Source organism: Panulirus ornatus, chromosome 16, assembly GCF_036320965.1.
Source record: "Panulirus ornatus isolate Po-2019 chromosome 16, ASM3632096v1, whole genome shotgun sequence".
NCBI lineage: Eukaryota > Metazoa > Arthropoda > Malacostraca > Decapoda > Palinuridae > Panulirus > Panulirus ornatus.
The window spans coordinates 45,654,537-45,670,318 of NC_092239.1; the positions used below are offsets into that span (position 1 = coordinate 45,654,537).

The 15,782-nt window shown below is 39.0% G+C and overlaps 1 protein-coding gene across 1 annotated transcript in view; it reads left to right on the forward strand.

Annotated features, from left to right (window-relative positions):
• Positions 1 to 15,782, forward strand: part of LOC139753925 (probable glutamate receptor) — a 311,686-nt gene that overhangs the window by 256,215 nt on the left and 39,689 nt on the right. The gene's annotated exons all lie outside the window — the stretch shown is intronic.

Sequence of the window (15,782 nt, forward strand, 5' to 3'; positions counted from 1 at the left end):
AGGCGCGTGCGAAAGAGAGACTTTTGGATGTTAATGTGCTGAGAGGTGCAACTGAAGGGATGTGTGATCATTATCTTATGGAAGCGAGGGTGAAGACTTGTAGAGGTTTTCAGAAAAAAAGGGAGGATGTTGGGGTGAAGAAAGTGGTGGGAATAAGTGAGCTTGAGAAGGAGAGTTGTGTGAGGAAGTACCAGGGGAGACTGAGTACAGAATGGATAAAGGTGAGTACAAAGGACGTCAGGGGAGTTGGAAGGAATAGGATGTATTTAGGGAAGTGGTGATTGATTGCGCAAAGGTGCTTGTGGCATGAGAGGCGTGGGAGGTGGGCAGAAAAGAAAGGGCAGTGAGTGGTGGGATGAAGTAAGATTATTAGTGAAAGAGAAGAGAGGGGCATTTGGACGATTTTTGCAGGGTAAAAATGCAAATGAGTGGGAGAGGTACAAAAGAAAGAGGCAGGAGGTCAAGAGAAAGGTGCAAGAAGTGAAACAGAAGGCAAATGAGATTTGGGGTGAGGGAGTATCATTAAACTGTAAAGAAAAAAAAATGATGTTTCGGAAGGAGGTAAATAAAGTGCTTAAGAGAAGACAACAAGTGGTAACATCAGTGAAAGGGGCTAATGGGAAGATGATAAGTAGTGGTGATGTGAGGAGATGGAGTGAGTATTCTGAAGGTTTGTTGAATATGTTTGATGATAGAGTAACAGATACAGGGTGCTTTGGTCGAGGTGGTGTGCAAAGTGAGCGGGTTAGGGGGAGTAATTTGGTAAACAGAGAAGAGGTAGAAAAAGCTTTGCAGAAGATGAAAGCCGGCAAGGCAGCGGGTTTGGATGGTACTGCAGTGGAATTTATTAAAAAGGTGGTGACTGTATTGTTGACTAGTTGGTAAGATAATTTAATGTATTTATGACTCATGGTGAGGTGCCTGAGGATTGGCGGAATGCTTGTATAGCGCCTTTGTACAAAGACAAAGAGGGAAAAGTGAGTGCTCAAATTACAGAGGTATAAGTGTGTTGAGTATTCATGGGAAATTATAAGAGAGGGTATTGATTGAGAGGGTGAACGCATGTACAGAGCATCAGACTGGGGAAGGGCAGTGCGGTTTCAGAAGTGGTAGAGGATGTGTAGATCAGGTGTTTGCTTTCAAGAATGTAACTGAGAAATACTTAAAAAAGCAAATGGATTTGTCTGTAGCATTTATGGAACTGGAGAAAGCATGTGACAGAGTTGATAGAGATGCTCTGTGGAAAGTATTAAGAATATATGGTGTTGGAGGCAAGTTGTTAGAAGCAGGGAAAAGTAATTTATCGAGGATGTAAGGCATGTGCACGTGTAGGAAGAGAGGAAAGTGATTGGTTCTCAGTGAATGTCGGTTTGTGGCAGGGGTGCGTGATGTCTCCATTGTTGTTTTATTTGTTCATAGATGCGGAGGTGAATGCAAGAGTTTTGGAGACAAGTGCAAGTATACATTCTTTTTGTGGATGAGAGAGCTTGGGAAGTGAGTCAGTTGTTGCTCGTTGAAGATAGAGTGCTGGCGGCTGATTCGGGTGAGAAACTGAAGACATTGATGACTGACTTTGGTAAAGTGTGTGAAAGAAGAAAGTTGACAGTAAATGTGAGTAAGAGTAATGTTATTAGGTACAGCATGGTTGAGGGACAAGTCAAATGGGAGGTACGTTTGAATGGAGAAAAACTGGCGGAAGTGAAGTGTTTTAGATATCTGGGAGTGGATTTGGCATTGGATGGAACCGTGGAAGCGGAAGTGAGTCATAAGATGGGGAAGGGGGCGAAAGTTCTGGGAGCGTTGAAAAATGTATGGAAGTCGAGAATGTTTTCTCAGAAAGCAAAAATAGATATGTTTGAAGGAATAGTTGTTCCGACAATGTTATATGGTTGCGAGGCTTGGGCTATAGATAGACGTGTGCTGAGGAGAGTGTATATGCTGGAAATGACATATCTGAGGACAATATGCGGTGTGAGGTGGTTTGATCGAGTATGTAATTTAATGGTTAGAGAGATGTGTGGTAATAAAAAGAGTGTGGTTCAGAGAGCAGAAGAGGGTGTTTTGAAATGGTTTGGTCACATGGAGAGAATGAGTGAGGAGAGATTGACAAAGAGGATATATGTGTCAGAGGTGGAGGGAGTGAGAAGTGGGAGACAAAATTGTAGGTGGAAAGATGGAGTGAAAAAGATTTTGAGTGATAGGGGACTGAACATGCAGGAGGGTGAATGGCGTTCAAGGAATAGAGTGAATTGAAACTATGTGGTATACGGGGGTCGACATGCTGTCAATGGATTGAATCAGGGCACGTGAAGCGTCTGGGGTAAACAATGGAAAGTTTTGTGGGGCCTCGATGTGAAAATGAAGCTATGATTTCGGTGCATTATTCATGACAGCCTAAGACTGAGTGTGAACGAATGTCGTACTCGTTGTCTTTTTCTAGTGCTACCTTGCGCACATGCGGGGGTGGTGACGGGAAAGGATAATGGGAGACAGTGTGAATTATGAACATGCGTATATATGTTTCTGTCCCTGTGTGTGTATATATGTAAACGTTGAGATGTATAGGTATGTATATGTGCGTTTGTGGACGTGTATGTATATATATGTGTATGTGGGTGGGGTAGGCCATTCTTTCGTCTGTTTCTTTGAGCTACCTAGCTAACGCGAGAGACAGCAGCAAAGTATAATGAATATATGTAAAATATATATATATATATATATATATATATATATATATATATATTATATATATATATATATATATATATATATATATATATATCATGTCATCACTGTTCCACAGCGTCGAGTTGTTCATGACCATTACTACACTTACGCCCATTATCTGCTCAGCATTGTGGAATGAGCATCAACTGCTTAAATTAAGCCGCCTTAAAATTCCAGACTGGAAGACAGCATTCATGATCTCTGAAGTTAAGCAGAATATTCAAATCGCACGTCATGAACGGGCGTACACACACCCATAAGTACGGAACAGTCATGAGCATGTTCATACCATTTCATGCCATGCGATGTGAACATCTGTTTAACTAGACGTAAACAACGGAATTTGTATATTGTCATTCATTACCTACCAGCAGTATCCACACACAGATGCCAAGCCTAGTCCATACTGGAAAAAAAACAATTAAACAAAACGAACCTGGAATTTCTTCCCCTGAATGTGGATGATGCGTGAGGCCAGAATTTGATTTATATATGTCTCGCTTGGCGACTTTCATAGAAACTGTGTTTCTCAATGTAGATCAGAGCATTGGTCCGCTATGTTCTGAAAATACCTCGACGAATTTTGAAAAATCTTAAACCAAACCATAAATCCATTTATATATATATATATATATATATATATATATATATAATATATATATATATATATATATATAATATATATATATATATATATATTCTTTTCTTTCTTTCAAGCCATTCGCCATTTCCCGCGTTAGCGAGGTAGCGCCAAGAACAGAGGACTGGCCTTTTTTGGAATATCCTCACCTGGCCCCCTCTGTTCCTTCCTTGGAAAATTAAAAATAAAACGAGAGGGGAGATTTCCAGCCCCCCCCTCCCTCCCCTTTTAGTAGCCTTCTACGACACGCAGGGAATACGTGGAAGTATTCTTAATCCCCTATCCCCAGGGATATATATAAATATATTTATATATATATATATATATTATATATATATATATATATATATATATATATATATATATATATATATATATATATATATTTTTTTTTTTTTTTTTTTTTCCTTATTTTGCTTTGTCGCTGTCTCCCGCGTTTGCGAGGTAGCGTAAGGAAACAGACGAAAGAAATGGCCCAGCCCAACCCCATACACGTGTATATACATACACGTCCACACACGCATATATACAGTCCCATACATCTCAATATACACATATATATACACACACATACATATACATATATACACATGCACACAATTCACAATGTCTTCCTTTATTCATTCCCATCGCCACCTCGCCACACATGGAATAACATCCCCCTCCCCCCTCATGTGTGCGAGGTAGCGCTACGAAAAGACAAAGGTCCAATTCCTTCACACTCAGTCTCTAGCTGTCATGCAATAATGCACCGAAACCACAGCTCCCTTTCCACATCCAGGCCCCACAGAACTTTCCAGACGCTTCTCATGCCCTGATTCAATCCATTGACAGCACGTCGACCCCGGTAAACCACATCGATCCAATTCAGTCTATTCCTTGCCCGCCTTTCACCCTCCTGCATGTTCAGGCCCCGATCACTCAAAATCTTTTTCACTCCATCTTTCCACCTCCAATTTGGTCTCCACTTCTCCTCGTTCCCTTCACCTCCGACACATATATCCTCTTGGTCAATCTTTCCTCACCCATTCTTTCCATGTGCCCAAAACATTTCAAAACACCCTCTTCTGCTCTCTCAACCACGCTCTTTTTATTTCCACACATCTCTCTTATCCTTACATTACTTACTCGATCAAACCGCCTTACACCACATATTGTCCTCAAACATCTCATTTTCAGCACATCCACCCTCCTGTGCACAACTCTATCCATAGCCCACGCCTCGCAATCATACAACATTGTTGGAACCACTATTCCTTCAAACATAGCCATTTTTGCTTTCGGAGATAATGTTCTCGACTTCCACACATTCTTCAAGGCTCCCAGATTTTCGCCCCCTCCCCCACCCTATGATTCACTTCCGCTTCCATGGTTCCATCCGCTGCCAGACCCACTCCCAGATATCTAAAACACTTTACTTCCTCCAGTTTTTCTCCATTCAAACTTACCTCCCAGTTGACTTGATCCTCAACCTTACTGTACTGTACTGTACCTTGCTCTTATTCACATTTACTCTTAACTTTCTTCTTTCACACACTTTAACAAACTCAGTCACCAGCTTCTGCAGTTTCTCACACAGATCAGCCACCAGTGCTGTATCATCAGCGAACAACAAATGACTCACTTCCCAAGCTCTCTCATCCCCAACAGACTTCATACTTGCCCCTCTTTCCAAAACTCTTTCATTCACCTCCCTAACAACCCCATCCATAAACAAATTAAACAACCATGGAGACATCACACACCCCTGCCGCAAACCTACATTCACTGAGAACCAATCACTTTCCTCTCTTCCTACACGTACACATGCCTTACATCCTCGATAAAAACTTTTCACTGCTTCTAGCAACTTGCCACCCACACCATATATTCTTAATACCTTCCACAGAGAATCTCTATCAACTTTATCATATGCCTTCTCCAGATCCATAAATGCTACATACAAATCCATTTGCTTTTCTAAGTATTTCTCACATACATTCTTCAAAGCAAACACCTGTTCCACACCTCCTCTACCACTTCTGAAACCACACTGCTCTTCCCCAATCTGATGCTCTGTACATGCCTTCACCCTCTCAATCAATACCCTCCCATATAATCTACCAGGAATACTCAACACACTTGTACCTCTGTAATTTGAGCACTCACTCTTATCCCCTTTGCCTTTGTACAATGGTACTATGCACGCATTCCGCCAATCCTCAAGACCTCACCATGAGTCATACATATATTAAATAACCTTACCAACCAGTCAATAATACAGTCACCCCCTTTATCAATAAATTCCACTGCAATACCATCCAAACCTGCTGCCTTGCAGGCTTTCATCTTCCGCAAAGCTTTTGCTACCTCCTCTCTGTTTACCAAATCATTTCCCCTAACCCTCTCACTTTGCACACCACCTCGACCAAAACACCCTATATCTGCCACTCTATCATCAAACACACACACACACACACACACACACACACACATATATATATATATATATATATATATATATATATATATATATATATATTTTTTTTTTTTTTTTTTTGCTATGTCGCTGGCTCCCGCGTCTGCGAGGTAGCGCAAGGAAACAGACGAAAGAAATGGCCCAACCCACCCCCATACATATGTATATACACACGTCCACACACGCAAATATACATACCTACACAGCTTTCCATGGTTTACCCCAGACGCCTCACATGCCCCGATTCAATCCACTGACAGCACGTCAACCCCGGTATACCACATCGCTCCAATTCACTCTATTCCTTGCCCTCCTTTCACACTCCTGCATGTTCAGGCCCCGATCACTCAAAATCTTTTTCACTCCATCTTTCCACCTCTAATTTGGTCTCCCTCTTCTCCTCGTTCCCTCCACCTCCGACACATATATCCTCTTGGTCAATCTTTCCTCACTCATTCTCTCCATGTGCCCAAACCATTTTAAAACACCCTCTTCTGCTCTCTCAACCACGCTCTTTTTATTTTCACACATCTCTCTTACCCTTACGTTACTTACTCGATCAAACCACCTCACACCACACATTGTCCTCAAACATCTCATTTCCAGCACATCCATCCTCCTGCGCACAACTCTATCCATTGCCCACGCCTCGCAACCATACAACATTGTTGGAACCACTATTCCTTCAAACATACCCATTTTTGCTTTCCGAGATAATGTTCTCGACTTCCACACATTCTTCAAGGCTCCCAGAATTTTCGCCCCCTCCCCCACCCTATGATCCACTTCCGCTTCCATGGTTCCATATATATTTATATTATATATATATATATATATATATATATATATATATATATATATATATATTATAAATATATATATATATATATTTTTATCCCTGGGGATAGGGGAGAAAGAATACTTCCCACGTATTCCCTGCGTGTCGTAGAAGGCGACTAAATGGGAAGGGAGCGGGTGGCTGGAAATCCTCCCCTCTCGTTTTTTTTTTTTTTTTTAATTTTCCAAAAGAGGAACAGAGAAGGGGGCCAGGTGAGGATTTTCCGTCTAAGGCCCAGTCCTCTGTTCTTAACGCTACCTCGCAAACGCGGGAAATGGCGAATCGTATGAAAAAAAAAAAGAAAAATATATATATATATATATATATATATATATATATATATATATATATATATATATATATATTATATTATAATATATATCCTATGTGTCCACGGGGAAAATGAAACACGATAAGTTCCCAAGTGCACTTTCGTGTAATGATCACATCATCAGGAGGGACACAAGAGAGAATTATATGTTAGTTGATATACATCGAAGAGACGAAGCTAAAACGCCATTAGGGAAACCTGCGATTTTCCTAGACGTACAACGAGCGTTCATAAACTTATCATTTTACAAATCTATCAACAATAAAGTTATCTAATTTGTATAGACCATCATTGATATTAAGATTATAATTCTTTGTGTATTTAATAATAGAAGATTGTATGATATTTCTTGTGCTAATAGAGTTGTAGTTAGTAACTGAGATGTCATTACTCCAGTCAATACAGGGATCATAGTTTTTAATGTGATTAAACAAGGCATTTGATTCTTGTACCGTTCTTATACTATATCTATGCTCCTTAAGTCTAACAGAAAGATTCTTACCAGTCTGCCCAACATAAAATTTATCAAAATTTCCACATGGCACTTTGTAGATGCATCCAAGACAATTTTCTGGTAAATTCCTGATTAAGATATTCTTTATAGTATCATTTTTGCTAAAGGCAACATTTACATTAAAGGATTTATGGAACATGGGAAGTAAAGTGAAATTAACTTTAAAAGGGAGAACTAAAAGGTTCTTGGTGTCAATGGGAGGTTTTAGCTTAACTCTATAAAATGATTTCTTTGCTAACTTAAGGGATTTAGCAATGAAAGATCTAGGGTACTTTAACTTAGATTTTGTCGAAAGGTAATGTTTCTCTTATTATAAGCTTGTCATCTTTGTCCCTTTATTGCCAGATATGTATGGACTTATCAAAACACATAAACAGATTTTTCCAGCAAGACTTATAGTGAGTTCAGTACGCTCAAACATATATAAATTTTCAAAATGGTTAGTTTCTTTATTAAGCCCTTTAGTGGGTAAGGTATCAAAGTCTTATATCATGAACAATGGAGATTTAGTCAACAAGGTAAACTATATCAATGTTAATTTTGATTTCAAACGAGTTAGCTTTGAGGTTTTCTCACTTTTCACTAAAGTTCCTTTTGATGACCTTTTGGAATATTTATTTGATGTCTTGGATGATATTCATTTACCGATTTCAAAGTCTGATTTCATTAAACTGATAAGATTGTGTATAACTGACTGTGTGTTTCAATCTAATGGAGACTATTATAATAAAAAATTTGGTATGGCAATGGGTAACCCTCATTCACCTGTACTAAGTAATCTTTATGAGAAATCTTTTGAAGCAAAATTATTAAAGGATATCTTAACTTCTAATGCAATTTGGTTCAGATATGTATATGATGTTCTTTGTTACTTAACAATTTAGTACCGTCCATCAGATTTACTGTAGAAAATGAAAATAATGGTATGTTACCATTTTTAGATTGCATGATCAATAGGCAGGGAAAGAAGTTTAAGTTTAGCATATACAGAAAACCAACCAATGTATGCTCATATATCCATTTTTACATATCTCTACATGACAGGTAGATTATTATCATGTCAATCTATGTTTCTTGGGGATTACGTATTTGCAGTCCAGAGTTTTTTTTTATGATGAGTTTGAGAATATATCTTCTATTGGATCTAAGTTAAAGTATCCTAGATCTTTCATTGATAAATCCCTTAAGTTAGCAAAGAAATAATTTTATTGATTTGAGCCCAAAACTCCCATTGACACCAAGAATCTTTTAGTTATCTCTTTTAACAATTATTTTACTTTACTTCACATGTTGTTTCATTTAATATAAATGTTGCCTTCAGCAACAATCATACTGTAAAGAATATCTTAATCAGGAATTCACCAGAAAATTCTCTTGGATGCATCTATAAAATGCCATATGGAAGTGGTGATGAATTTTATGTTGGGCAGACTAGTAAGAATCTTTCTGTTAGACTTAAGAAACATAGATATAGTATAAGGACGGGACAAGAATCAAATGCCTTGTTTAATCACGTTAAAAACCATGACAATTGTATTGACTGGAGTAATGCCATCTCATTTATTAACTCTAACTCTATTACCACGAGAAATATCATTGAATCTTCTATTATTAAATACACAAAGAATTATAATCTTGATATTAGTGATGGTCTGTACAGATTGCATAACTTTATTGTTTATGAAATTTGTAAAATGATAAGTTTATGAACGCTCGTTGCCTGTCTTGGACAATCCCATGTTTACCAAATGGCGTCCTAGCTTCGTCTCTTCGATGTATATCAAATGACGTATATTTCTCTCTTGTGTGTCCCTGATGATGTGATTATTACACGAAAGTGCACTTGGGAAGTTATCGTGTTTCATTTTCCACTTGGACTCATAAGAATATTTGATAATATATATATATATATATATATATATATATATATATATATATATTATATATATATATATATATATATATATATATATATATATATATATAATATATATATATATATATATATATATATATATATATATATATAATATATATATATTATATATATATATATATATATATATATATATATATATATATATATATATATAATATATATATATATATATATATATATATAATATATATATATATATATATAATATATATATATATATATATATATATATAATATATATATATATATAATTTTATATATATATAATATATATATATATATATATATATATATATATATATGTTGGGGTGAAGAGGGTGGTGAGAGTAAGTGAGCTTGGGAAGCAGACGTGTGTGAGGAAGTACCAGGAGAGACTGAGTACAGAATGGAAAAAGGTGAGAACAATGGAAGTAAGGGGAGTGGGGGAGGAATGGGAGGTATTTAGGGAATCAGTGATGGATTGCGGAAAAGATGCTTGTGGCATGAGAAGAGTGGGAGGTGAGTTGATTAGAAAGGGTAGTGAGTGGTGGGATGAAGAAGTAAGAGTATTAGTGAAAGAGAAGAGAGAGGCATTTGGACGATTTTTGTAGGGAAAAAATGCAATTGAGTGGGAGATGCATAAAAGAAAGAGACAGAAGGTCAAGAGAAAGGTGCAAGAGGTGAAAAAGAGGGCAAATGAGAGTTGGGGTGAGAGAGTATCATTAAATTTTAGGGAGAATAAAAAGATGTTCTGGAAGGAGGTAAATAAAGTGCGTAAGACAAGGGAGCAAATGGGAACTTCAGTGAAGGGCGCAAATGGGGAGGTGATAACAAGTAGTGGTGATGTGAGAAGGAGATGGAGTGAGTATTTTGAAGGTTTGTTGAATTTGTTTGATGATAGAGTGGCAGATATAGGGTGTTTTGGTCGAGGTGGTGTGCAAAGTGAGAGGGTTGGGGAAAATTATTTGGTAAACAGAGAAGAGGTAGTGAAAGCTTTGCGGAAGATGAAAGCCGGCAAGGCAGCAGGTTTGGATGGTATTGCAGTGGAATTTATTAAAAAAGGGGGTGAATGTATTACTGACTGGTTGGTAAGGATATTTAATGTTTGTATGATTCATGGTGAGGTGCCTGAGGATTGGCGGAATGCTTGCATAGTGCCATTGTACAAAGGCAAAGGGGATAAGAGTGAGTGTTCAAATTACAGAGGTATAACTTTGTTGAGTATTCCTGGTAAATTATATGGGAGGGTATTGATTGAGAGGGTGAAGGCATGTACAGAGCATCAGATTGGGGAAGAGCAGTGTGGTTTCAGAATTGGTAGAGGATGTGTGGATCAGGTGTTTGCTTTGAAGAATGTATATGAGAAATACTTAAAAAAACAAATGCATTTGTATGTAGCAATTATTGATAGAGATGCTCTAAGGAAGGTTTTAAGAATATATGGTGTTGTAGGTAAGTTGATAGAAGCATTGAAAAGATTTTATCGAGGATGTAAGGCATGTGTACGTGTAGGAAGAGAGGAAAGTGATTGGTTCTCTGTGAATGTAGGTTTGCGGCAGGGGTGTGTGATGTCTCCGTGGTTGTTTAATTTGTTTATGGATGGGGTTGTTAGGGAGGTGAATGAAAGGGTTTTGGAAAGAGGGGCAAGAATGAAGTCTGTTGTGGATGAGAGAGCTTGGTATGTGAGTCAGTTGTTGTTCGCTGATGATACAGCGCTGGTGGCTGATTCATGTAAGAAACTGCAGAAGCTGGTGACTGAGTTTGGTAAAGTGTGTGAAAGAAGAAAGTTAAGAGTAAATGTGAATAAGAGCAAGGTTATTAGGTACAGTAGGGTTGAGAGTCAGGTCAATTGGGATGTAAGTTTGACTTGAGAGAAACTGGAGGAAGTGACGTGTTTTAGATATCTGGGAGTGGATCTGGCAGCGGATGGAACCATGGAAGCGGAAGTGAATCATAGGGTGGGGGAGTGGGCGAAAATTCTTGGAGCCTTGAAGAATGTTTTGAAGTCGAGAACATTATCTCGGAAAGCAAAAATGGGTATGTTTGAGGGAATAGTGGTTCCAACAATGTTGTATGGTTGCGAGGCGTGAGCTATGGATAGAGTTGTGCGCAGGAGGGTGGATGTGCTGGAAATGAGATGTTTGAGGACAATATCTGTTGTGTGTTGGTTTGATCGAGTAAGTAATGTAAGGGTAAGATTGATGTGTGGAAATAAAAAGATTGTGGTTGAAAGAGCAGAAGAGGGTGTTTTGAAATGGTTTGGCCACATGGAGAGAATGAGTGAGGAAAGATTGACCAAGACGCTATATATGTGTCAGAGGTAGAGGGAACGAGGAGAAGTGGGAGAACAAATTGGATGTGGAAAGATGGAGTGAAAAAGATTTTGAGTGATTGGGGCCTGAACATGCAGGAGGGTGAAAGGCGTTCAAGTAATAGAATGAATTGGAACGATGTGGTATACCGGGCATGTGAAGAGTCTGGGGTAAACCATGGAAAGTTGTGTGGGGCCTGGATGTGGAAAGGGAGCTGTGGTTTCGGTACATTATGACATGACAGCTAGAGACTGAGTGTGAAGGAATGCGGCCTTTGTTTTCTTTTCCTAGCGCTACCTCGCACACATGAGGGGGGAGGCGGTTCTTATTCCATGTGTGGCGAGGTGGCGATGGGAACAAATAAAGGCAGACAGTATGAATTATGTACATGTGTATATATGTATATGTCTGTGTGTGTTATATATATATATATATATATATATATATATATATATATATATATATATATATATATATATATATATATATATATATATATATATATATATATATATATATATATATTATATATATATATATATATGTGTACAGTGAGATGTATCGGTATTCATATTTGCGCGTTTGGACGTGTATGTATATACATGTGTATGTGGGCGGGTTGGGCCATTCTTTCGTCTGTTTCCTTGCGCTACCTCGCTGACGCTGGAGACAGCGGCAATGCAAAATAGATAATATATTTTTTTTTTTTTTTTTTTTTTATACTTTGTCGCTGTCTCCCGCGTTTGCGAGGTAGCGCAAGGAAACAGACGAAAGAAATGGCCCAACCCCCCCCCCCATACACATGTACATACACACGTCCACACACGCAAATATACATACCTACACAGCTTTCCATGGTTTACCCCAGACGCTTCACATGCCTTGATTCAATCCACTGACAGCACGTCAACCCCTGTATACCACATGACTCCAATTCACTCTATTCCTTGCCCTCCTTTCACCCTCCTGCATGTTCAGGCCCCGATCACACAAAATCTTATTATTATTATTTCATTTTTCTCTCTTATTTTGCTTAGTCGCTGTCTCCCGCGTTTGCGAGGCAGCGCAAGGAAACAGACGAAAGAAATGGCACAACCCACCCCCATACACAATGTACACACACACACGCCCACACACGCAAATACGCATACCTATACATCTCAATGTACACATATCTATACACACACAGACACATACATATATACCCATGCACACAATTCACACTGTCTGCCCCTATTCATTCCCATCGCCACCTCGCCACACATGGAATACCATCCCCCTCCCCCTTCATGTGTGCGAGGTAGCACTAGGAAAAGACAACAAAGGCCCCATTCGTTCACACTCAGCCTCCAGCTGTCACGCAATAATGCCCGAAACCACAGCTCCCTTTCCACATCCAGGCCCCACACAACTTTCCATGGTTTACCCCAGACGCTTCACATGCCCTGATTCAATCCACTGACAGCACGTCAACCCCGGTATACCACATCGATCCAATTCACTTTATTCCTTGCCCGCCTCACTTCCCAAGCTCTCTCATCCCCAACAGACTTCATACTTGCCCCTCTTTCCAAAACTTTTGCATTCACCTCCGTAACAACCCCATCAATAAACAAATTAAACAACCATGGAGACATCACACACCCCTGCCGCAAACCTACATTCACTGAGAACCAATCACTTTCCTCTCTTCCTACACGTACACATGCCTTACATTCTCGATAAAAACTTTTCACTGCTTCTAACAACTTGCCTCCCACACCATATATTCTTAATACCTTCCACAGAGCATCTCTATCAACTCTATCATATGCCTTCTCCAGATCCATAAATGCTACATACAAATCCATTTGCTTTTCTAAGTATTTCTCACATTCATTCTTCAAAGCAAACACCTGATCCACACATCCTTTACCATTTCTGAAACCACAATGCTCTTCCCCAATCTGATGCTCTGTACATGCCTTCACCCTCTCTATCAATACCCTCCCATATAATTTACCAGGAATACTCAACAACCTTATACCTCTGTAATTTGGGCACTCACTCTTATCCCCTTTGCCTTTGTACAATGGCACTATGCACGCATTCCGCCAATCCTCAGGCACTTCACTATGAGTCATACATACATTAAATAACCTTACCCACCAGTCAACAATACAGTCACCCCCTTTTTTACTAAATTCCACTGCAATACCATCCAAACCCGCTGCCTTGCCGGCTTTCATCTTCCGCAAAGCTTTTACTACCTCTTCTCTGTTTACCAAATCATTTTCCCTAACCCTCTCAATTTGCACACCACCTCGACCAAAACACCCTATATCTGCCACTCTATCATCAAACACATTCAACAAACCTTCAAAATACTCACTCCATCTCCTTCTCATATCACTACTACTTGTTATCACCTCCCCATTTGCGCCCTTCACTGAAGTTCCCATTTGCTCCCTTGTCTTACGCACTTTATTTATCTCCTTCCAGAACATCTTTTTTATTCTCCCTAAAATTTAATGGTATATATATATATATATATATATATATATATATATATATATATATATATATATATATATATATATATATATATACATATATATATATATATAATATATATATATATATATATATATATATTATATATATATATATATATATATATATATATATATATATATTTTTTTTTTTGCTTTGTCGCTGTCTCCCGCGTTTGCGAGGTAGCGCAAGGAAACAGACGAAAGAAATGGCCCAACCCACCCCCATACACATGTATATACATACGTCCACACACGCAAATATACATACCTACACAGCTTTCCATGGTCCACCCCAGACGCCTCACATGCCTTGATTCAATCCACTGACAGCACGTCAACCCCGGTATACCACATCGCTCCAATTCACTCTATTCCTTGCCCTCCTTTCACCCTCCTGCGTGTTCAGGCCCCGATCACACAAAATCTTTTTCACTCCATCTTTCCACCTCCAATTTGGTCTCCCTCTTCTCCTCGTTCCCTCCACCTCCGACACATATATTCTCTTGGTCAATCTTTCCTCACTCATTCTCTCCATGTGCCCGAACCATTTCAAAACACCCTCTTCTGCTCTCTCAACCACGCTCTTTTTATTTCCACACATCTCTCTTACCCTTACGTTACTTACTCGATCAAACCACCTCACACCACATATTGTCCTCAAACATCTCATTTCCAGCACATCCATCCTCCTGCGCACAACTCTATCCATAGCCCACGTCTCGCAACCATACAACATTGTTGGAACCACTATTCCTTCAAACATACCCATTTTTGCTTTCCGAGATAATGTTCCCGACTTCCACACATTCTTCAAGGCTCCCAGAATTTTCGCCCCCTCCCCCACCCTATGATCCACTTCCGCTTCCATGGTTCCATCCGCTGGCAGATCCACTCCCAGATATCTAAAACACTTCACTTCCTCCAGTTTTTCTCCATTCAAACTCACCTCCCAATTGACTTGACCCTCAACCCTACTGTACCTAATAACCTTGCTCTTATTCACATTTACTCTTAACTTTCATCTTTCACACACTTTACCAAACTCAGTCACCAGCTTCTGCAGTTTCTCACATGAATCAGCCATCAGCGCTCTATCATCAGCGAACAACAACTGACTCACTTCCCAAGCTCTCTCATCCCCAACAGACTTCATACTTGCCCCTCTTTCCAAAACTCTTGCATTCACCTCCCTAACAACCCCATCCATAAACAAATTAAACAACCATGAAGACATCACACACCCCTGCCGCAAACCTACATTCACTGAGAACCAATCACTTTCCTCTCTTCCTACACGTACACATGCCTTACATCCTTGATAAAAACTTTTCACTGCTTCTAACAACTTGCCTCCCACACCATATATTCTTAATACCTTCCACATAGCATCTCTATCAACTCTATCATATGCCTTCTCCAGATCCATAAATGCTACATACAAATCCATTTGCTTTTCTAAGTATTTCTCACATACATTCTTCAAAGCAAACACCAGATCCACAATCCTCTA